This window comes from Podarcis vaucheri, assembly GCF_965113315.1.
Source record: "Podarcis vaucheri genome assembly, chromosome: 2".
Classification (NCBI taxonomy): domain Eukaryota; kingdom Metazoa; phylum Chordata; class Lepidosauria; order Squamata; family Lacertidae; genus Podarcis; species Podarcis vaucheri.
In genome coordinates, this window is record NC_138760.1 from 114,491,414 (window position 1) to 114,516,354 (window position 24,941).

A 24,941-nucleotide genomic window follows, 5' to 3' on the forward strand; every position below is an offset into this window, starting at 1 on the left:
TTTACTAATGTAGCTGAACCCCAAGTTTCCACTGGATTCCCAAACTACGCTCTTTCTGTTCCCCTCAACGTCCAACAATGTATTTCAATGTAGAAAGAGTCCTGAATACTTTTCTGGTTAATCCGTTCTCTACACTCTTTGCAAAGGTTTTGTTGTGCTGAGACGGTCACACCCATTTGTCCCTTGGCAGAAAAAGAATCAGGCAATAAATAGCAGTAGTAGCTTAACTTATGGTAAGGAAGATGTTGCTCATGTTTGAAGAATCAGGTTCAATGCAGCCATTGTATACAGCCGGGGGGCATCTCATCTCACCCGATCCTGGTGGGTTTGGAAAATGCATGAGGCTTTCGGCAATATGCTGGGGTATCTCTGCAATGCAAGGGTGATGAGGGCAGTGGTTCTCCTAATGGGCGGATGGACCAATGTTGAACACAGTGTCCTAGACCTCCATGCCCACCTGATACAGTGGTACCTCAGGTTACATACGCTTCAGGTTACAGACTCCACTAACCCAGAAATAGTGCTTCAGGTTAAGAACCTTGCTTCAGGATGAGAAAAGAAATCGTCTCCGGTGGCGCAGCGGCAGCAGGAGGCCCCTTAGCTAAAGTGGTGCTTCAGGTTAAGAACAGTTTCAGGTTAAGTACGGACCTCCGGAATGAATTAAGTACTTCACCTGAGGTACCACTGTACTATCTTATGTGAAAAGAATGCCTGTTCCTTCCAATTCACAAGACACTTATTATATGAGGATGGGAGGAACCTTCTTGATTTTTGCCTGTGTTTGCATACATTTGGATACCAATTTGAAGCCAGATGTCAGACTGGAAGCAAAATATAGACCACAAGTTCACTTGCAAACTTTATTGAAAGTAACCATTGAAGCATCTGAGAAAACAATATTACAAGGTATTACTCTCACGTTATTTCTGCATGCAAAACTAGCAATCATTTTAACTATTATTATCGAACTCTATCGTGATTGGCCGCCTAGAACACCCACCAGTCCACACTACTTAAAAGCTTTGCTATGTTCCAGTTACATTGCAATGTTCAGGAAAGAGAAAAGAGAACATTTGAACTCTCCAACCAAGGAGGGGTTGGGAAGAACAGAGGGGTTCCATGAGCTCCAGGAAGAGATGAACTGAGAATCTGATGGACAGGACTTCCGGGGTGGCGCCATCGGCAATGGCGGACTCCCTCTGAACTGGGCGGACTAGCTCCACACGAAATGGGTCTTTTCCGCTACGGCGAAGTGGGGACCCTTTTAAAAATCACAGGCGGATGAAGCCTGTGACCATGGGACTCGGCGGGCACCCTTAGCGCCCCCAACCCGCAAAGGAACCCACTAACGGGTTCCGAAGCGAGGAGGGGGAAGTGGCGCGGTGCTGTGAGTCAACTGCTATTTCCGTGGAGCGAAGCCGCATAGCCGTTGCCAGAGAGCGCTGCCTTTTCCCTGGGACAATTTGGCTTCCAAAATAAGCACCCGTGAGTACTTAAACTTTGAACAATTGGACTTTAAATAAGGACTTGCGAGCAGAAAGGAATTGGACTTAAAAAATTACTTCAATTTGGTACTGAAACGGGAAGGTCTAAACAGGAAGTCAGCCTTCCGTTCTTTTGTAGACAGAATAAAGCAAAGACAACGTAAACTAGAGCTCAGAAAATCGCCTTTAAAGGATTGGATTTCATCATTTAAAATTGTGGAACCCCCCTTCGACAGCAGGAGAAGGAGGGGGATCTTTTTCGGACTGTTTAAAGTGAGTTTAAAGTAAAGTAACTGTGGCCATGACACAGATGAGGCAAAACCAAACCAATCTGAAACTGAGAGGTGTACCAGAGACCTCAAATGAGAACATTAGAACCAAAGTGATAAAAGAGCTGGCAATTTGGTTAAATAAGAAAGAGGATGAGATAAACTGTCATTTAGTAAATATTTTCCGAATAAGGTCAAAATCGGATAAAGTTAGAAAGAAAAAATTGCCAGGAGATGTAATTGCCATGTTCAACACGATGGAAATAAGAAATGAAATATTGAAACAGAACCATATCAAAAGGTTATATATTGAAGGAAACCCAATCATTATTTTTAAAGAAATTCCTTCGAGATTTCTTCGAAGGAGAGATCCGTATAAAAAACTAACAAACCAATTGAAGAAAAATGGGATCTTGTATAGATGGGAGTTTCCGGAGGGCATTTCATTCTATTTCAAGGAAAAAAGGTTTAAACTATGCACCAGTGTAGAACTCCAGAAATTTGCGAGGAGATACGAGAAGGACCTGGGAACAGTTGAGGGGGAGGAGGAAAGGGAGGAACGGCAGAGAGACGAGGAGGGTGAAGGGAGTGAAGAAAAAGAAAGAGAGGAGAGTTTAACAGGAGAAAGGGAAGAAGAAGAGGAGGAAGACAAGGAACAGTAGTTCCTATCTAACTCAGATAAATTAGTTAGAACAACATAATAGATGGTATTAAAAACAATAAGTTGGAATGTGAATGGCTTGAACAATAAAAATAAGAGGAATCAGATTGCGCACGTATTACTGAAAAAGAACTGGGACCTAATTTGCTTACAAGAGACGCATGTAATAGGAAAACATAAGAGGGTACTAAGCAATAAGAGATTAGGACTGGACTTTGTGACCTCTGACAAGGTTAAGAAAAGAGGGGTAGTAATATATATAAAGGAAAAATATGACCCGCAACTATTGTATAAAGATGAACATGGGAGAGTGGTCGTAGTACAGGTGGTGTTTCATGGAGAAAAAATAATTGTGGTTGGAATATATGCACCGAATGACAAAAAATCAGCTTTCTTTTCTGAATTAGATAACATATTGATGGAATGGATGGACCAAAAAATGATATTGATGGGGGATTTTAATGGGGTGGTGATGCCAAATATGGATAAGTTAACAAAAAGACAAGATATGAAAGAAGGTAAACTACCCCGATCTTTTTTTGATATGGTAAATAATTTGGGATTGACGGATGCATGGAGATTTAAAAACCCTACTTCGAAACAATTCACTTTTTTTTCAAATCCGAACCAGAGTTGGGGGAGGATAGACAGTATCTGGGTTTCGAGGGAATTGATACAGAATTTAACTAAGTCCGAAATTTGGCCACGAATTATATCCGATCATAATGCGGTTTCCATTGAGTTAAAAGGCAAAGATGGTAAAACAGGTAGATGGAGAATGAATGACTTCTTATTTAATGGTCAAAAGATAGTAAATAAGGCTATAGAAACAATTGAAGAATACTTTAAGTGGAATTTAAATGGAGAAACTTCCATAGAGACGGTGTGGGACGCAGGAAAAGCGGTTATGAGGGGATTTTTGATTCAGAAAAATAATCAATTAAGAAAGGAAAAAAAGAAAAAGAAAGAACAGATTTTAATACAGATTATGGAAAATGAAAGAAAATTAACTGCCAATCCTAGCGAAGAGAGTATAAAACAGAATCTAAAAATATTACAAGCTAAATTCTCCACAATAATTAATCAAGAGATAGAGTGGAAAATTAAACTGATGAATCAGAAGAACTTTGAATCCACAAATAAGATAGGGAAATATTTAGCGTGGCAGTTAAGAGAAAGGAAGAAACAAAACACGATTAGCAAAATAAGAGAAGGAGATAAGATTGTGGAAGAACCAAAAGAAATAAAAAGGATATTCCAAAAATATTATAAGGATTTGTATAAAAGAGGAAAGGAAACAGAACAAGAAATAGACCAATTTTTGAAAAAACACCATCTGGAACAAATTGTAGAAGAAGAAAAAGAGGTACTAGACCAGATAATTACACAGGAAGAGATAAAAAAGGCTATAAGAAAGATGAAAGCTGGGAAGGCGCCGGGACCAGATGGCCTTCCGGCTAAATATTACAAAATACTAGCTAACCAAATATCACCAGTGCTGGGAGAAGTAATGAATAATATATTGAAAGAAGGAAGGATACCTAATACCTGGAAGGAAGCCTATGTTACATTGATTCCTAAAAAAGATGTAGATACTATAGAGGAAAAGGACTATAGGCCAATTTCATTATTAAATAATGATTATAAACTATTTGCAGACATAATGGCGGAAAGATTAAAAAAGGTTTTGATTAACAAAATACATAAAGATCAAACAGGCTTCCTTCCAGGGAGACAACTACTGGATAATGTAAGGAATTTGATTGACATTATCGAATATTTGGATATGAATATAGATAGACAGGCTGCATTGGTTTTCATAGACGCCGAAAAGGCATTTGATAATATTTCGTGGAACTTCCTAAAGAAAACTTTGGAAATGATGGGAATAGGGGAAAAATTTAGAAGAGGTATAGAAGCAATATACAAGGAACAGAAAGCAAAGTTGGTGATAAACAATACCACAACAGAATACTTTAATATTTACAAAGGGACTAGACAAGGTTGTCCCCTGTCCCCCTTATTATTTATAACAGTTTTGGAAATACTCAATAAGAGACTGAGGGAGGTAACAGAAGTGAAAGGAATTAAGGTAGGAAAGAAGGAATTTAAAATCAAAGCCTTTGCAGATGATATTGTATTGACCTTGGAAGACCCAAAAGACAGTGTAAAAGAAGCCCTACAAAAAATCGAGGAATTTGGAGATGTGGCAGGTTTCAAGGTAAATAAGAATAAAACCAAAATGTTGGTTAAAAATCTAACTAAGGAAGAAACGATAGAATTAGAACAAAAGGCGGAAATTATGGTGGTTAAGAAAGTGAAATATTTGGGGAGACTTCCGGGTTAGCGCCATCGCCGAATGGCGGACTCCCTCCGAGCTCCGGAGGGAGTCTGCTCGGCAGGGGCTGGGTCCTACCGCGCCGGCGACGCGGGGACCCTTAGAAACCACGGGAACGGATCCCGTGGACATGGTGACTCGGCTGGCACCGTTATCGCTCTCCCGGCTCGTGAAAGAGCCTTTTTAAAGGCTACGGATCGGGCGCCGGGGAGCAGCGTGGTGCTTTGAGTCCTCCGCTTCCCCTGCCGGGCGCAGCCGCATGCCATCCGGCGGAGAGCGCTGGCTTCTTCCAAAGGAAATTCGGACAATCGATCAACAACCCGTGAGTAATTGGGCAACCGGGTATAAAAGGAGGAAAAAAGAAAATTTTTTCCGGATTTGGCACGAGCGGGAGGGGATCCAAAAAAGGAAGTCAGTCCCCTCCCTGATTGTAAACATGCTAAAACAAGGACTGAGAAACCAAGATCGATTCAGAAGCTTATTGATGACAAAAATTACCAACTCCACGATGTGAATTATAAGAACTGTGCTGGAGGAGAGGAGTCGAGGGTGAGGAGAAAAAAGCAACCCCCCCCCCCTGGGAACCGGGGCGATTCGGATAGCCTGGCGAAGAGAGATGGAGATTTTGACAGCTGTCAAAGGAGCTGTCAAAACTGGAAAATATAAAGAGGACTTTGCTACAAGTTCTTTGCTGGTTAATTTTGTTACAATTTGATATAAATATGGATATAAACTGTCGGGGAAAAGAAACAACAAATTGACTTTTGGATTGGAGGATACAAAGTTACTGTAATCCCTCTAGAGGGGATTTGGGACATTACAAGTGTCGTATGTGGAAAACTACTCTGGGATGTGCAAAGGTCTTATCTCCTGGGAAAGCTGCAGAACTGAAATATTATTTTGTCTACAGAGGTGACCATAATACAATAGAATCTTCTATTGAAGCAAGAAAGGAACTGGACGTAAGTCTGTGTCCCTGAATAACAAACCTCTGTAGAGACTTTAAATTTTGGAACAAGAAATGTTTTGACAGCTGAACAAGACAGAAACCTGAGAAACCAAGAAATAAAAGAGTAAATGACTGAATACGACACGGAACGAACAATGGGAGGAGCAACAAAAGATTAAAGAAAATTAAAGGCCTCTATTAGATTGGATTTTTGAAGTTAAACATCATTAAAACAACCAAATCCGAAGAAACCAGCAAGATGGACTGAGACAAATTTGGCTGTGGACTTAAGATCTCCAGGCCGACAACATATAGACAAATGGACATGGGGAATCAAAACCGGGGAAGGGAGGGGGAACCTTAGAATCCAAAGGCTTTGTAACCAACTTTTTGAAATTCTCTATACTTTCTATCTTATATTTTCTATAACTTTGATATTATATGTTTTTGTTTTTTCTTTTTTTTTAGAAAGGGGGAACTCGTGGAAGGAATGAGAGCTGATCTTAGGGGGAAAATTTTGTTCTATTATAAGACGAGGAGTGACGTTAAGATTGTGTAAATTTAAATTGGTTTTTGAGTAAAATATATTAGGTTTAATGAGAACTTGTGGAACCAACTTAGAGAAAGGGGAATACAATCGGGAGGGGAAGGAGGAAGTCCCAGAAAGAAGGTTATGAAAAGAAGGGTCTAAATTAGTTTCTCTTTTTCTTTCTTTTCTTTATCTTTCTTATTTTTCTATTCTGTTATTATTGGAAATTTTAATAAATATGATTATAAAAAAAAAAAAAAGTGAAATATTTGGGAGTGTGGATCACGGCCAAAAATCTAAACCTATATAAGGACAACTATGAAGTTACACGGAAGAAAATAAAGAAAGATCTGGAAATCTGGGGGAGGATGAAAGTCTCCTTTCTAGGGAGGATAGCAGTGGTTAAAATGAATATTTTGCCGAGGATGTTGTTCTTATTTCAAACTCTCCCAGTTATTAAAGGTTTAAAACAATGCAAAGAATGGCAGAGAACCCTGGCGAAATACATCTGGCAGGGGAAAAGACCAAGGATTAAAATGAAAATATTAACTGACAAAAGGGAAAGAGGAGGTTTTGCTCTCCCAGACCTGAGCTTATATTATGAAGCAGTGTGCCTACTCTGGTTAAAAGATTGGATAAAACTAGAGAATAGAGACTTATTGGACTTAGAAGGTTTCAATAAATGGTACGGGTGGCATGCATATCTCTGGTATGAGAAAGTGAAAGTTCACAGGGCTTTTTTAAACCATATTTTTAGGGGACCAATATATCAGGTCTGGGAGAGAAATAAGAACCTTCTCGAAAGAAAGACACCCTGGTGGATTTCACCAGTAGAGGTCTTAACAATAAAAAAACCCAACATGGAGGGGAAGAACGCCACCTATGAAGATTTGGTAAGAAAAACAGAACAAGGGCCCAAACTTAAACCTTATGAAGAAATAAAAGATCTATTCACTGGCTGGTTACAATACCATCAGGTGAATGATCTGTTAAAAGAAGATAAAAGGAAAATGGGCTTTGATGACAAAAAATCAAAATTCAACATAGAGATAGTAGAAGGTAAGAGCAAAACATTGTCTAAATTATATGACATACTATTGGAATGGCACACAAAAGATGAGGAAGTCAAAGAGGCAATGATTAAATGGGCAATTGACTTTGGCTATAACATTGAATTTGAAAAGTGGTTGGAATTGTGGAACAGAAGTATCAAGTTCACGGCCTGTACGACTTTGAGAGAAAATGTCTGGAAGATGCTGTATAGATGGTTTTTTACGCCGGCGAAATTGGCCAAAATGTACAGATTAAAGAACAAGACATGCTGGAAATGTGGTGAAGTGGAGGGAGACATCTACCATATGTGGTGGCTATGCAACAAGGCGAAGGTTTTTTGGGAAGCAATTTACAACGAGCTTAAAAAAATACTAAAATATACCTTTCCCAAAAGACCTGAGGCCTTTTTGCTGGGAATCATGGGCAAAGAAATAAAAAATGAAGATAAAAAAGTATTTCTCTATGCCACCACAGCTGCAAGAACTATGTTGGCACAAAATTGGAAAACAGAAAGTATGCCTAATATAAGTGACTGGCAGGTCAAATTGATAAACTATGCCGAGCTTGATAGATTTTGAGCTTGAGCTTGATAGATTTTGAGCTTGATAGATTTCGAGCTTGAGTTTGCAGGGCATCAGTTGAAGAAGGAGCAAAAAGGGTTTTCTTGTGTCTGTGTGTTTCTTTCTGGCTGATTAGCTGTTTTCCCTGTGTAAAGGTCAGAGGGGGCAGGGTTTCTGTTGAGGCAGGGGATTAGCTGTGGGAGGAGCTTATCAGAGTTTGCAGGGCAGCAGTTGAAGAAGGAGCAAAAAGGGTTTTCTTGTGTGTGTGTGTTTCTTTGTGGCTGATTAGCTGTTTTCCCTGTGTAAAGGTCAGAGGGGGCAGGGTTTCTGTTGAGGCAGGGGATTAGCTGTGGGAGGAGCTTATCAGAGTTTGCAGGGCAGCAGTTGAAGAAGGAGCAAAAAGGGTTTTCTTGTGTGTGTGTGTGTGTTTCTTGGTGGCTGATTAGCTGTTTTCCCTGTGTAAAGGTCAGAGGGGGCAGGGTTTCTGTTGAGGCAGGGGATTAGCTGTGGGAGGAGCTTATCAGAGTTTGCAGGGCAGCAGTTGAAGAAGGAGCAAAAAGGGTTTTCTTGTGTCTGTGTGTTTCTTTGTGGCTGATTAGCTGTTTTCCCTGTGTAAAGGTCAGAGGGGGCAGGGTTTCTGTTGAGGCAGGGGATTAGCTGTGGGAGGAGCTTATCAGAGTTTGCAGGGCAGCAGTTGAAGAAGGAGCAAAAAGGGTTTTCTTGTGTCTGTGTGTTTCTTTGTGGCTGATTAGCTGATTTCCCTGTGTAAAGGTCAGAGGGGGCAGGGTTTCTGTTGAGGCAGGGGATTAGCTGTGGGAGGAGCTTATCAGAGTTTGCAGGGCAGCAGTTGAAGAAGGAGCAAAAAGGGTTTTCTTGTGTGTGTGTGTGTGTTTCTTGGTGGCTGATTAGCTGTTTTCCCTGTGTAAAGGTCAGAGGGGGCAGGGTTTCTGTTGAGGCAGGGGATTAGCTGTGGGAGGAGCTTATCAGAGTTTGCAGGGCAGCAGTTGAAGAAGGAGCAAAAAGGGTTTTCTTGTGTCTGTGTGTTTCTTTGTGGCTGATTAGCTGATTTCCCTGTGTAAAGGTCAGAGGGGGCAGGGTTTCTGTTGAGGCAGGGGATTAGCTGTGGGAGGAGCTTATCAGAGTTTGCAGGGCAGCAGTTGAAGAAGGAGCAAAAAGGGTTTTCTTGTGTGTGTGTGTGTGTTTCTTGGTGGCTGATTAGCTGTTTTCCCTGTGTAAAGGTCAGAGGGGGCAGGGTTTCTGTTGAGGCAGGGGATTAGCTGTGGGAGGAGCTTATCAGAGTTTGCAGGGCATCAGTTGAAGAAGGAGCAAAAAGGGTTTTCTTGTGTGTGTGTGTGTGTGTTTCTTTGTGGCTCATTAGCTGTTTTCCCTGTGTAAAGGTCAGAGGGGGCAGGGTTTCTGTGGAGGCAGGGGATTAGCTGTGGGAGGAGCTTATCAGAGTTTGCAGGGCATCAGTTGAAGGAGCAAAAAGGGTTTTCTTGTGTCTGTGTGTTTCTTTCTGGCTGATTAGCTGTTTTCCCTGTGTAAAGGTCAGAGGGGGCAGGGTTTCTGTTGAGGCAGGGGATTAGCTGTGGGAGGAGCTTATCAGAGTTTGCAGGGCATCAGTTGAAGAAGGAGCAAAAAGGGTTTTCTTGTGTGTGTGTGTGTTTCTTTGTGGCTCATTAGCTGTTTTCCCTGTGTAAAGGTCAGAGGGGGCAGGGTTTCTGTGGAGGCAGGGGATTAGCTGTGGGAGGAGCTTATCAGAGTTTGCAGGGCATCAGTTGAAGGAGCAAAAAGGGTTTTCTTGTGTCTGTGTGTTTCTTTCTGGCTGATTAGCTGTTTTCCCTGTGTAAAGGTCAGAGGGGGCAGGGTTTCTGTTGAGGCAGGGGATTAGCTGTGGGAGGAGCTTATCAGAGTTTGCAGGGCAGCAGTTGAAGAAGGAGCAAAAAGGGTTTTCTTGTGTCTGTGTGTTTCTTTGTGGCTGATTAGCTGTTTTCCCTGTGTAAAGGTCAGAGGGGGCAGGGTTTCTGTTGAGGCAGGGGATTAGCTGTGGGAGGAGCTTATCAGAGTTTGCAGGGCAGCAGTTGAAGAAGGAGCAAAAAGGGTTTTCTTGTGTCTGTGTGTTTCTTTGTGGCTGATTAGCTGATTTCCCTGTGTAAAGGTCAGAGGGGGCAGGGTTTCTGTTGAGGCAGGGGATTAGCTGTGGGAGGAGCTTATCAGAGTTTGCAGGGCAGCAGTTGAAGAAGGAGCAAAAAGGGTTTTCTTGTGTGTGTGTGTGTGTTTCTTGGTGGCTGATTAGCTGTTTTCCCTGTGTAAAGGTCAGAGGGGGCAGGGTTTCTGTTGAGGCAGGGGATTAGCTGTGGGAGGAGCTTATCAGAGTTTGCAGGGCAGCAGTTGAAGAAGGAGCAAAAAGGGTTTTCTTGTGTCTGTGTGTTTCTTTGTGGCTGATTAGCTGATTTCCCTGTGTAAAGGTCAGAGGGGGCAGGGTTTCTGTTGAGGCAGGGGATTAGCTGTGGGAGGAGCTTATCAGAGTTTGCAGGGCAGCAGTTGAAGAAGGAGCAAAAAGGGTTTTCTTGTGTGTGTGTGTGTGTTTCTTGGTGGCTGATTAGCTGTTTTCCCTGTGTAAAGGTCAGAGGGGGCAGGGTTTCTGTTGAGGCAGGGGATTAGCTGTGGGAGGAGCTTATCAGAGTTTGCAGGGCATCAGTTGAAGAAGGAGCAAAAAGGGTTTTCTTGTGTGTGTGTGTGTTTCTTTGTGGCTCATTAGCTGTTTTCCCTGTGTAAAGGTCAGAGGGGGCAGGGTTTCTGTGGAGGCAGGGGATTAGCTGTGGGAGGAGCTTATCAGAGTTTGCAGGGCATCAGTTGAAGGAGCAAAAAGGGTTTTCTTGTGTCTGTGTGTTTCTTTCTGGCTGATTAGCTGTTTTCCCTGTGTAAAGGTCAGAGGGGGCAGGGTTTCTGTTGAGGCAGGGGATTAGCTGTGGGAGGAGCTTATCAGAGTTTGCAGGGCATCAGTTGAAGAAGGAGCAAAAAGGGTTTTCTTGTGTGTGTGTGTGTTTCTTTGTGGCTCATTAGCTGTTTTCCCTGTGTAAAGGTCAGAGGGGGCAGGGTTTCTGTGGAGGCAGGGGATTAGCTGTGGGAGGAGCTTATCAGAGTTTGCAGGGCATCAGTTGAAGGAGCAAAAAGGGTTTTCTTGTGTCTGTGTGTTTCTTTCTGGCTGATTAGCTGTTTTCCCTGTGTAAAGGTCAGAGGGGGCAGGGTTTCTGTTGAGGCAGGGGATTAGCTGTGGGAGGAGCTTATCAGAGTTTGCAGGGCAGCAGTTGAAGAAGGAGCAAAAAGGGTTTTCTTGTGTCTGTGTGTTTCTTTGTGGCTGATTAGCTGTTTTCCCTGTGTAAAGGTCAGAGGGGGCAGGGTTTCTGTTGAGGCAGGGGATTAGCTGTGGGAGGAGCTTATCAGAGTTTGCAGGGCAGCAGTTGAAGAAGGAGCAAAAAGGGTTTTCTTGTGTCTGTGTGTTTCTTTGTGGCTGATTAGCTGATTTCCCTGTGTAAAGGTCAGAGGGGGCAGGGTTTCTGTTGAGGCAGGGGATTAGCTGTGGGAGGAGCTTATCAGAGTTTGCAGGGCATCAGTTGAAGAAGGAGCAAAAAGGGTTTTCTTGTGTGTGTGTGTGTTTCTTTGTGGCTCATTAGCTGTTTTCCCTGTGTAAAGGTCAGAGGGGGCAGGGTTTCTGTGGAGGCAGGGGATTAGCTGTGGGAGGAGCTTATCAGAGTTTGCAGGGCATCAGTTGAAGGAGCAAAAAGGGTTTTCTTGTGTCTGTGTGTTTCTTTCTGGCTGATTAGCTGTTTTCCCTGTGTAAAGGTCAGAGGGGGCAGGGTTTCTGTTGAGGCAGGGGATTAGCTGTGGGAGGAGCTTATCAGAGTTTGCAGGGCAGCGGCGCGCGCCTAACGGCGCGCGCAGTTAGATCCATCTTTTAGATTTAGGGGAGCTAGTCTCAAACGTTTGTTGGGGGAGATCTAGGTGTTTTTTTGTGGGGGGAAAGTTATTTGCCCTGTCTTCAAGCTTTTTATGATGGAGGACCTCTGTAGCCAACCCCAACGACACGATCTCAAGATGGAAGGGGAGGGAACAGCTGCAGTCGCCTGCGATTCCTGCGCAATGTTTGCCATCTTGCCAAAGGTTGCAGGCAGCTTTACCTGCAGCAATTGCATGTTGATTGCCCTCTTAAAAGACAAAGTCCAGCAACTGGAGGAACGTGTAGCTACGCTCCAAAGAATTAGAGAGCTGGAGCTCTTCTTAGAAGCAACAGAGCACACCGTCTCCACCAAGGAGGAGACAGGGGACTCCCCTGAGAAGGAGTCTAGTTCACCAACACAGGAGCCAGATATATGGAGAAACGTGACTCAAAGAAGTAGGAGGCCCAGGGTTCACTCTGATTGCTTAGAAATACACAATCGCTTTGAGGTCCTCTCCCCTAGCATGGAAGACGAAGAGCAGACTCCATTTGAGGATCTCTCCCTCATTACAGTCGATCAGGTATATGAAGACGAGCAGCAAAGTCAGTCCTCAGGGAATGTGCAGGCGACCTTGGAACGGACAGCTCACGGAAGAACCCCGACCAAACCCAAGAGGAGGCGTGTAGTGGTGATAGGGGATTCCCTACTGAGGGGAACAGAAGCAGTGATCTGTGGGCCTGACAAGATGTCTCGGGAAGTGTGCTGTCTCCCCGGGGCTAAGATCCAAGATGTAACTGAACGACTGCAAGGAATCATAAAACCCACTGACAAATACCCCTTCCTCTTGGTTCATGTGGGAACCAATGACACTGCAAGCAATAGCCTCCAGAAGATCAAAAGAGACTATGAGGCTCTCGGCAGGAAATTGAAGCAACTAAATGCACAAATTGTCATCTCGTCTGTCCTCCCAGTTGAACGACGTGGCCCAGGGAGAGAGGGGAAAATAGTGGAAGTGAACAGCTGGCTTCGCAAATGGTGTAAACAGGAACGGTTTGGATTCTTAGATCACGGACTGCAGTTTCTTGAAGATGGACTTCTGGCAAGTGATGGGCTGCACCTCACAACGGTTGGGAGAAATGTTTTTGCCAAAAATCTCAGAAACCTCATCAGGAGGGCTTTAAACTGACTAATGTGGGGGAGGGAGACAGTGCTCCTGAAGGTAGGAGTCTATCAATTAATGAAGATGATCATCCAAATGTCATAGACCAAATGGAGCAAACAGCACGCGGACCTAGTGGTGGGAGGAAAAAATCCTTAAATAAGAGACACGGGGGAATGATTAATGGACTTCAATGTCTGTACACTAATGCGCAAAGCATGGGAAATAAACAAGATGAGCTTGAGCTCTTGGTACAGCAAACTAAATATGACATAATAGGCATCACTGAAACCTGGTGGGATAAGTCCCACGATTGGAATGTAATAATGGGGGGATACAATCTATTTCAGAGAAACAGACCAGACAAGAAAGGAGGAGGAGTGGCGTTATATGTCAGGGATGTGTATACCTGTGAAGAGATCCAAGATTTAGATCCTCAAAGCCAAAGTGAGAGCATTTGGATCAAAATTAAGGGAGAGAAGAATAACAGAGACCTCATTGTGGGAGTTTACTATAGATCCCCAAGCCAAACGGAGGACATAGATGATGCCTTCCTGGAACAGATGGCCAAGCATGCAAAAGGAAGGGAGATAGTAGTAATGGGGGACTTCAATTACCCAGATATTTGTTGGACGTCAAACTCAGCCAAGAGCATAAGGTCAAACAGATTCCTCACTGGCCTTGCAGACAACTTCATTGTCCAGAAAGTGGGAGAAGCAACAAGAGGAACAGCCATTTTAGATCTGGTCCTAACCAATGTTGATGACCTGGTTAGTGGGGTAGAAGTGGAAGGATCATTAGGCGCGAGTGATCATGCTCTTCTGAAGTTTACTATACAGCGGAAAGGAGCAGCCAAGCATACTAGGACTCAATTTCTTGACTTTAAGAAAGCCGACTTCATAAAACTTAGGGAAGTGCTGGGTGAGATCCCATGGACAACAATACTAAAAGGAAAGGGAGTTCATGATGGCTGGGAGTTTGTTAAGAGGGAGATACTAAAAGCACAACGTCAGGCAATACCAATGAGACGGAAACATGGAAGGTGCCTAAAGAAGCCAGGGTGGCTATCTAAAGAACTTTTAACTGAATTAAGATTAAAAAAGGATGTGTACAAAAAATGGAAAAGGGGGGAAACCACCAAAGAGGAATTCAAACAAATAGCCAGCACGTGTAGACACCAAGTCAGAAAAGCTAAAGCACAGAATGAACTCAGGCTTGCTAGAGAGGTTAAAAGCAACAAAAAAGGCTTTTATGGGTATGTTCGTAGCAAAAGGAAGAACAAAGAAACAGTTGGGTCACTCAGAGGAGAAGATGGTGAAATGCAAACAGGGGACACAGAAAGGGCTGAACTACTCAATGCCTTCTTTGCCTCAGTCTTCTCCGATAAAGAAAACAATGCCCGACCTGAAGAATTTGGAGCAAATGATTCAGCAAAGGAAACACAGCCCAGAATAACTAAGGAGATAGTACAAGAATATTTGGCTAGTTTAGATGTATTCAAGTCTCCAGGGCCAGATGAACTGCATCCAAGAGTATTAAAAGAACTGGCAGATGTGATCTCAGAACCACTGGCAGTCATCTTTGAGAATTCCTGGAGAACAGGCGAAGTCCCGGCAGACTGGAGGAGGGCAAATGTTGTCCCTATTTTCAAAAAGGGGAAAAGAGAGGACCCAAATAATTACCGCCCAGTCAGTCTGACATCAATAGCAGGGAAGATTCTGGAGCAGATCATTAAGCAAACAGTCTGTGAGCACCTAGAAAGGAATGCTGTGATCACCAATAGTCAGCATGGATTTCTGAAAAATAAGTCATGTCAGACTAACCTGATCTCGTTTTTTGACAGAATTACAAGCCTGGTAGATGAAGGGAACGCAGTGGATGTAGCCTACCTTGATTTCAGCAAGGCATTTGACAAGGTGCCCCATGATATTCTTGTAAAGAAGCTGGTAAAATGCGGTCTTGACTATGCTACCACTCAGTGGATTTGTAACTGGCTGACTGACCGAACCCAAAGGGTGCTCATCAATGGTTCCTCTTCATCCTGGAGAAGAGTGACTAGTGGGGTGCCACAGGGTTCTGTCTTGGGCCCGGTCTTATTCAACATCTTTATCAACGACTTGGATGATGGACTCAAGGGCATCCTGATCAAATTTGCAAATGACACCAAACTGGGAGGGGTGGCTAACACCCCAGAGGACAGGATCACACTTCAAAACGACCTTGACAGATTAGAGAACTGGGCAAAAATAAACAAGATGAATTTTAACAGGGAGAAATGTAAAGTATTGCACTTGGGCAAAAAAAATGAGAGGCACAAATACAAGATGGGTGACACCTGGCTTGAGAGCAGTACATGTGAAAAGGATCTAGGAGTCTTGGTTGACCACAAACTTGACATGAGCCAACAGTGTGACGCGGCAGCTAAAAAAGCCAATGCAATTCTGGGCTGCATCAATAGGAGTATAGCATCTAGATCAAGGGAAGTAATAGTGCCACTGTATTCTGCTCTGGTCAGACCACACCTGGAGTACTGTGTCCAGTTCTGGGCACCACAATTCAAGAAGGACACTGACAAACTGGAACGTGTCCAGAGGAGGGCAACCAAAATGGTCAAAGGCCTGGAAACGATGCCTTATGAGGAACGGCTAAGGGAGCTGGGCATGTTTAGCCTGGAGAAGAGGAGGTTAAGGGGTGATATGATAGCCATGTTCAAATATATAAAAGGATGTCACATGGAGGAGGGAGAAAGGTTGTTTTCTACTGCTCCGGAGAAGCGGACACGGAGCAATGGATCCAAACTACAAGAAAGAAGATTCCACCTAAACATTAGGAAGAACTTCCTGACAGTAAGAGCTGTTTGACAGTGGAATTTGCTGCCAAGGAGTGTGGTGGAGTCTCCTACTTTGGAGGTCTTTAAACAGAGGCTTGACAACCATATGTCAGGAGTGCTCTGATGGTGTTTCCTGCTTGGCAGGGTGTTGGACTCGATGGCCCTTGCGGTCTCTTCCAACTCTATGTTTCTATGATTCTATGATTCTATGATTCTATGATTAACAGGCAGAATACGAGACCAAGATGATCAGAAATTCCAGAAAAACTGGAGTAAATTTTGGAAATATATCGGAACAGATTTATAAGATGAACTGGCGGGGCTAGAATAATTCTATCAGCGAATGATTATAAGTTTAAAAATTAAATACACAATCATGGAATTTATTTGATACTTACCAAAAGGGTGAAGGGAAGTCAAAGGCTCGGTAGAGCCTAAAATATTATGATTTTCTTTTTTATGATTTTACGTTTATTTTTTGTTTGTATAGTATGGAGAACGGGAAAAATAATCTATGTAAATATGTTTATTTTTGTATTTGTTTGTTTTTTATAAATTCTGAATAAAAAATTTAATTACAAAAAAAAGTAAAGTAACTTTCCTCCGTCCTGATCCTGGAGCGGGGTGTCAGGACTGACGTTTGAAGCTCATTGACCAGAGACAAACGTTTTTGACAGATAGCTAAAAGAAGAGAAACATAGTGATTCCACTGTTTCCTTTCGCATTTTAAAGGAACAAATGTTGACAAAATATCTCAAAAAGGAAACTTTGTTGCAAGAACAAATAGAAGTTTTCCCCCTAGAGGGAGACTGTGAAACTGTAACTAATTCCAGGGAGCCGGCAGCTGTTACAGATTACAATCGTGGGAATAGGCATCTGACCTTGCAGGATTTATTTTTATCTGTTTGTGGTGTATTTTTGTTTTTTTGAATTTGTATTGTTTGATGTGGTTTGTTTTCTCTTTGTTTTCTCTTTTTTTCTGCTTTGTTTTTTTCTGTAATTCTAAAAGATTCTCAATAAATATCATTTTTTTAAAAAAAGAGAATCTGATGGACGGGACGCAGGAGAGTGCAAATAGAAGTGGTTCCAGACTCCCCCCAACCCTCTTGACTGACTGTGTGGAATGAGATGTTCTAAGAACATGGTTAAGAGCTGATAAAGAATCAGGGACCTGTCAGAATTAGGGCAGATACCTGTTATGCCAAATGTACGATCCCTCTCTAGGAATGGGACTCATGATCATTCAGAGTTTGCAGAGAATCATGAAACTCAGACAGAGAACAGACCAAGATAGTAAACTGTCCTATGACTTGAGGCAGATGGTTTTGCTCATGAGCATGCAGAGACCATCCAAGTTCGCCCTCTTCTTTAATGAATCTCATCACTATCCCAACCACAAGCGAATGTTTTGGATAAAATTTTCTGTGATTTGCCCAGTTCCAGCAAGGGAGGGGAACTCTGGCCTCTGGGCATAAGGAAGCATTCTGGACTTCCCCATTTGGCACAAGAGGCTATTTCAGAAGACCCCCAGCCCAGCCCACCTCCACCCTACGCCTGACTTCATATGAGGTCAGGTGTGGGGAAGGTAAGAGTAGACAGTGTAAAGCACTGCTTGGTAGGTGTCTATGAACTCATCAAGGAACATCCCATCCCACCCTCTTGCTGCAGTCAGTTGCACACTTTTGTGGGGAGAAGTTACAGTGAAGGAACGCATAAATGAGTGGACACAAATGGGTGGTCCTCTTCTCTGGAACAGAAAGGAGGAGCAATTTAGGAACAGAACAGTAAAATCAGTCAAAACATAAGTCAGTTTCACAGCACGACGTTTTCATTTTCGCTGCATCTGATGGTTTCATTCCACATGCCCCTATCATATTATCTGGGCCACATTCTTTGATGGTTTTCACCAATTCACCTTTATCAACTGGAGAGAGATAGAGAAGTATCTTTGTTGAGATTAACCAGTCAATGAAGATAATTTTATTGTATTAGTCCAAAATCCATACCAAAAGAGAGGACAAAGGTTCTCTTCCAACTATACTTTACATTTTGAACTCAATCTTGAAAAGTATACTTAAAACAGACATTTGAATTCATTTTGCTAAAGCTACTTAAGTGTCAACATTAAAATAAAAGTAGGTTAAAGCATATGCAAAATATATGTCTAAATAAAACAAACCCTTAAATCTCAGAAACTCCACCATTGTTGTCAAGGATAAATCCCAAATATTTTCCCTTCAGACGGAAAAATAGGCCACTTTCCAAGTGACATGCCAGAAACCTTACTTTTCCTGTCCCTCTCCAACATTTCATCTTCTTAAGCAAAGTCCCTCTACGTAATGTGGCTTAATATAAGAATATAGCTGGCATTCAAGACTTTAATGAGGTAACTCTTCCATTACTGCTGGAAGACTGTTGCACAGTCTGCCTTGCAGTGATATGTCCACGAATCTCCCCAGCTTCACAACTGAATCCATGTGTTCAAAATGGAGTTGGGGGGAAAGCTCTCTAATGCTCCATTTTCATTGGAAATGCTTGGTCTTTTTCGTATTGCTGCTGAGACTTTGCACTTGCCAACCAATGCACTGTCATGTGACAATACGCTACGCATCATGCACCATGTTGATGAGGAAAGGGACAGCTCTGTCAATTGCTCATTGACTGCTTTGGTAAAAGATGTTACTCCTTACATTACCAAGCCTGACCAGAAAATTCGAACTGTTGTACTAAATTTATTACCGCATTGGCCTGAATATAAGCCTCATTTCCCCCCCAAATTCCAACAGTGAAAAGTTCAAGTACGGCTTATATCCGTGACCTTACACCACTGGCAAAGTGGCGCAGCTCCCCCCCAGGAAGCAGCCCGGAAGCACGGGGCAATGGCACACTGCCCGCCCACCGCTCCCAAGCCTTCCCCAAGCCACCAGAAAGAAGGTTGAAGGCCGCCAGCAAAGCAGTGTGGCTCCCCCCAGGAAGCAGCCTGAGTATTGTCTTTTTTCTCTCCCCCCCTTCAATTCTAAAAGTGTGGTTTATTTGTGGGTGCGGCTTATATTCATGCCAATGCGGTACTCCCTAGAGAAACTTTGGGCTCTTCCATTTATTGAGCATTCATCCTGACTTGCTCAAGGTTAGATGATCAATGTGGAGGCCAGATATGATTTACAACATCATGAATCTCCAATAAAAGGGGCAGCAAGACATTACAATATAGAAGTTGTTCCATTTTCTTGAAGTTTATTGCTCTACTATTTAGGAAATATGCCCGTTTGTTGTTTAGTCGTTTAGTCGTGTCTGACTCTTCGTGACCCCATGGACCAGAGCACGCCAGGCACTCCTGTCTTCCACTGCCTCCAGCAGTTTGGTCAGACTCATGTTTGTAGCTTCGAGAACATTGTCCAACCATCTCGTCCTCAGTCGTCCCCTTCTCCTTGTGCCCTCCATCTTTCCCAACATCAGGGTCTTTTCCAGGGAGTCTTCTCTTCTCATGAGGTGGCCAAAGTACTGGAGCCTCAGCTTCACGATCTGTCCTTCCAAGGAGCACTCAGGGCTGATTTCCTTAAGAATGGATGCGTTTGATCTTCTTGCAGTCCATGGGACTCTCAAGAGTCTCCTCCAGCACCATAATTCAAAAGCATCAATTCTTCGGCGATCAGCCTTCTTTATAGTCCAGCTCTCACTTCCATACATCACTACCGGGAAAACCATGGCTTTAACTATATGGACCTTTGTTGGCAAGGTGATGTCTCTGCTTTTTAAGATGCTGTCTAGGTTTGCCATCGCCTTTCTCCCAAGGAGCAGGCGTCTTTTAATTTCGTGACTGCTGTCACCATCTGCAGTGATCATGGAGCCCAAGAAAATAAAATCTCTCACTGCCTCCATTTCTTCCCCTTCTATTTCCCAGGAGATGATGGGACCAGTGGCCATGATCTTCGTTTTTTTGATGTTGAGCTTCAGACCATATTTTGCGCTTTCCTCTTTCACCCTCATTAAAAGGTTCTTTAATTCCTCCTCACTTTCTGCCATCAAGGTTGTGTCATCTGCATATCTGAGGTTGTTGATATTTCTTCCGGCGATCTTAATTCCGGCTTGGGATTCATCCAGCTCAGCCTTTCGCATGATGAATTCTACATATAAGTTAAATAAGCAGGGATACAATATACAGCCTTGCCGTACACCTTTCCCAATTTTGAACCAATCAGTTGTTCCATATCCAGTTCTAACTGTAGCTTCTTGTCCCACATAGAGATTTCTCAGGAGACAGATGAGGTGGTCAGGCACTCCCATTTCTTTAAGAACTTGCCATAGTTTGCTGTGGTCGACACAGTCAAAGGCTTTTGCATAGTCAATGAAGCAGAAGTAGATGTCTTTCTGGAACTCTCTAGCTTTCTCCATAATCCAGCACATGTTTGCAATTTGGTCTCTGGTTCCTCTGCCCCTTCTAAATCCAGCTTGCACTTCTGGGAGTTCTCGGTCCACATACTGCTTAAGCCTGCCTTGTAGAATTTTAAGCATAACCTTGCTAGCGTGTGAAATGAGTGCAATTGTGTGGTAGTTGGAGCATTCTTTCGCACTGCCCTTCTTTGGGATTGGGATGTAGACTGATCTTCTCCAATCCTCTGGCCACTGCTGAGTTTTTCAAAATTTGCTGGCATATTGAGTGTAGCACCTTGACAGCATGATTGTTTAAAATTTTAAATAGTTCAGCTGGAATATCATCACTTCCACTGGCCTTGTTGTTAGCACATCTTTCTAAGGCCCATTTGACTTTACTCTCCAGGATGTCTGTCTCAAGGTCAGCAAACCACACTACCTGGGGTGTACAAGACATCCATATCTTTCTGGTATAGTTCCTCTGTGTATTCTTGCCACCTCTTCTTGATGTCTTCTGCTTCTGTTAGGTCCTTTCCACTTTTGTCTTTTATTATGGTAATCTTTGTACGAAATGTTCCTTTCATATCTCCAATTTTCTTGAACAGATCTCAGGTTTTTCCAATTCTATTGTTTTCCTCTGTTTCTTTGCATTCCTTGTTAAAGAAGGCCTTCTTGTCTCTCCTTGCTATTTTTTGGAAATCTGCATTCAATTTCCTGTATCTTTCACTATCTCCCTCGCATTTTGCTTGCCCCCCGCTATTTGTAAGGCCTCGTTGGACAGCCACTTTGCTTTCTTGCATTTCCTTTTCATTGGGATGTTTTTAGTTGCTGCCTCCTGTATAATGTTACGAGCCTCCATCCATAGTTCTTCAGGCACTCTGTCCACCAAATCTAAATCCTTAAACCTGTTCCTCACTTCCACTGTGTATTCATAAGGGGTTTGACTTAGATTGTATCTTACCAGCACAGTGGTTTTTCCTACTTTCTGCAGTTTAAGCTTAAATTTTGCTATAAGAAGCTGATGATCTGAGCCACAGTCAGCTCCAGGTCTTGTTTTTGCTGACTGTATAGAGCTTCTCCATCTTTGGCTGCAGAGAATATAATCAATCTGATTTCGATGCTGCCCATCTGGTGATGTCCATGTGTAGAGTCGTCTCTTGTGTTGTTGGAAAAGCGTGTTTGTGATGACCAGCTTGTTCTCCTGGCAGAACTCTATTAGCCTTTGCCCTGCTTCATTTTGAACTCCAAGGCCAAACTTGCCAGTTCCTTTTATCTCTTGACTCCCTACTTTAGCATTCCAATCCCCTATAATGAGAAGAACATCCTTCTTTTGTGTCATTTCTATAAGGCGTTGTAAGTCTTCATAGAATTGGTCAATTTCAGTTTCTTCAGCACCAGTGGTTGGTTTTATTCCAATAAAAGGGAACAGCAGCAAAGGAAGCCACAAAATGACATGCCCTCTATATAGAGAAAATGGGCATAATTAACAGTAATCCAAGTTTATGCACCAACCACTGAGTTTGGCAAGGACCCTATCATTTCACAAAGTGTTTGACCCATCTGATCATTCAGTTGCTGTCTCCAGGAAGCTGTGCTGCTGATACTATGCCACAGCTGTGACTCCAAAATGACTCCCATGCTGCGCACCTGGTCTTTCGGGCGCACACTTACCCCATTCAGGACCAGGAGTCCTCCACACCCTTCCACCTCCTGTCCCTCCAAAACAGTACTTCCGTCTTGTCAGGATTCAGCCTCAATCTGTTAGCCGCCATCTATCCTCCAACTACCTCCAGACACTCACACAAGGACACAAGTATGGTACAAGGACTTTGTTTTCTACACTGAGGCCCACCATAAAAAAGGAGGAACGTCAACAGGAGAGTCTCCTTACCTGAAAAGGTTTCTACCATCATACAGAATGATGCCTCACATGTCACATCATTCGGTAGGCATGGCTTGCCAGGACCTTTTATGATGCATCTTCTGCATATCACAGCATCTGTTGTAAGAGACAGTATTTCATTGGTGGAAGGACCAATTGATATTCAATGCCCTAACCCACCAAAATCCTATCAGCACACATAGCTGTCAGAAGAGACCCCAGAACAGAAATGGTATAATCTTTTTTCCCTTGGACAGTCAGACAAAATTTGCATCTCTGTGTATATATTAAGAGATGGAAATTGTATGCAAATTTGTAGCACGCTCCTGTGGCCTGAGACTAGCAACACCTTCCGCCTAGACAGCTGGACCTTTTTTCTCGAAGATGGTACACTCTGAATCGAAGCAATTGTCAGTCGGGTTTTCTGTGGATTGACGTTTGTTTGGATTCAGCCGAAAGTAGTGAGTTTTCCTGAAGAACGTGGTGGGAGGAAATGGAAAACCCCTTGGCCCTTGCCTCAAAAGCACAGGGTGAGCAGCAGTGTGCATGAGCCCTAAATCTCTCCAACTATACACATGCAACAAGAGGTGGGTGATTTGATTCACTTCTACAAACATAGGGAACTGCCTTGTCTATTTTGCCCCATTATCAGGATACGCCACAATCTTCTCACTGAAACGTTCAACTGGAGATGGTAGGTAAGGGATTAACTTGGGGCTTTCTTCACGGAAGGCAAGAGCTCTAACATTGAAATATCACAACCCCACTAAAGGAGGCATATATTCCACTCTTGCCCCAAAGTACATCCCCTCCGGGTTGCTCATAGATTTAATCTATGTAGAAGAGTGGCTTATTCTTGCTTCACCTGTTCAGGGACAGGAAGTGGGGACCATACTTACCTCCAGTCCTGAAGCAAAGCAGAACACAGAATGTAAGTAGCCAGACCTGAAGCAGACGTGGCCTTTGATTACCAAGAAACAAGCTCTGCTCCATTGGAATGCCTTTTGTATGGAGTGACAGCTTTCAAAGGCTAGCAGCTGAGTAACCACAGGTTTTCAGGGCAGACAGGAACACGCTGCTCACTTTGAGGAGCCAGGTTCAAGATATACATTATATACGGCTGGGAGGAACCCTCTTGGCTTCTCACCTCATCCTGGTGGCATTGAAAGGTCCAAAGAGCCTCTGGCAATATGCTTGGGTCACTCGGATGGGCAGCAGAGAGTGAAGGCGATGGTTGTCTTGGGCCCTTTCAGGCATAAAGTGCTGCCTGTTAGCACAAATCCAGATGGGCTGAGGAATCAGCTGCATGCAGTACAGAATGTCGCGGACCACAGCGGATGCCTGATGCTATCTTACGAGGCTTTTCTGTTCAGCTCCAGGTTTCAGTTGTAATAGTACGATGTGCCGAGCAGGCAACTCTCAACCAGCCTACAGATGAAACACAATGGGTGACTTCTGGCCAGTCCATATTCCTGAATCATTGTGTTAGCAGCTTTCTTTTGTATCTCACTGCGGCTCATAGTGGAATGAATGATGTGCACAGCCATGTTTTTCTGTTCTCCATGAGTGATACATAAGTGGTCCTTTCATATTGCATGTATCTCCAACTTTACTCAAAGATGTGGGACATGGAGAGACAGCAGGCTTGCAAGACAGACTCTGATTCCTGGCAATCCCATGAACAGAATTCATATTTCTTGGAGCCAGATAGCATCCAATAGGAGCTGCTGCTTTTAACTGGGGAGAGGTGGAAGGTTGGCTGGTTAGTCAGTTGACTGAGGCCCTTTTATTTTGGAATCTGAGTGCAAAGACTTGGAGAAAGATACTAATATGGTACGGTTACGTTAGTACTTCCAGATGCTGACTGGGCTCATGTGATTTATGTTTGGGATTCTATTTGAAGACTGTCATTTATGATGCAAGAGTGTTGTGCAGAATGGAGGATCTGCTTTGTTGTATTTTTGTCTGTGCTTGCCGGAAGCTGGAGGGAAAGCAGGAGAGGGAGAGGAAGTGCTGCTGAGCACAGAAGTCTGTTGCAAAGCATGGAATATGGCCCATACTTTTAAAATAGGCAGGAACAGAAAATATAAGGTACAGGGATTTCTTGTGCGATCAAGATACAAAAATTACACAGGAACCAAAACAGAACACAGACCACAACTTCATTTTTAAACTTTATTGAAGGAAAGCATTGTTGCGTAAGGTACAACAAATATTGCAAGCTATTATTATCTCATTTTTTCTGCATGCAAAACTAGCAGTAATTTTAACTATCATTATTGAACTCTATCTTGATTGGCCACCTAGAACTCCCACCAGTCCAAATTACTTAAAAGCTTTTCTACGTTCCAATTACATGGCAATGTTCAGGAAAGTGAAAAGAGAATATTCAAGCTCTCCAACCAAGGAGGGGTTGGGAAGAACAGAGGGGTTCCATGAGCTTCAGGAAGAGATGAATTGAGAATCTGGTGGACAGGCCCAAGCCCCTAAGCCCTTCTGGGCAAATGGACAGAAGCAACTCCATCACATACCCTATTTCTGGAGGGGAAGGCCAGAGTACAACCCCCCCTCCAACCAAGGTTAAGGTTACCCAACGCCTAAGCTGCCAAAGTTGTGACAATTGCTACAGGGTAGGCAAAACCTCCAGGTCATAGCAAATTCCTACCCGGCACCAACAATACAGTGACCACCGCAGCCATTGCAAGGTCAATTCAATTTGCACATGCAAAATGGGTGGGCTGATCCAATGAAGAAATGCTGGACATCGGGGGCTGGCATGGGCTGTTTTAAATCCCCCAGGAGCGGACCTGTGGGAATCCTGATTGTTCCCTCTCCACACCAGCCTGCAATTGGCCCATTTGGCAGGCTGATGAAGAGCAGGATTTCAAACCAGGAGCATGAGCCAAAGGGGGTAC

At 43.3% G+C, this 24,941-nt stretch overlaps 1 long non-coding RNA gene across 1 annotated transcript in view; it reads right to left on the reverse strand.

The window, feature by feature from the left end:
* The window catches only part of LOC309525358, a 72,958-nt gene that overhangs the window by 22,251 nt on the left and 25,766 nt on the right, over nucleotides 1-24,941 (reverse strand). Inside the window, exon 2 of the long non-coding RNA XR_014216165.1 lies at nucleotides 22,926-22,971. This is a non-coding gene — a long non-coding RNA (uncharacterized lncRNA). The remainder of the gene's footprint in view (nucleotides 1-22,925; nucleotides 22,972-24,941) is intronic.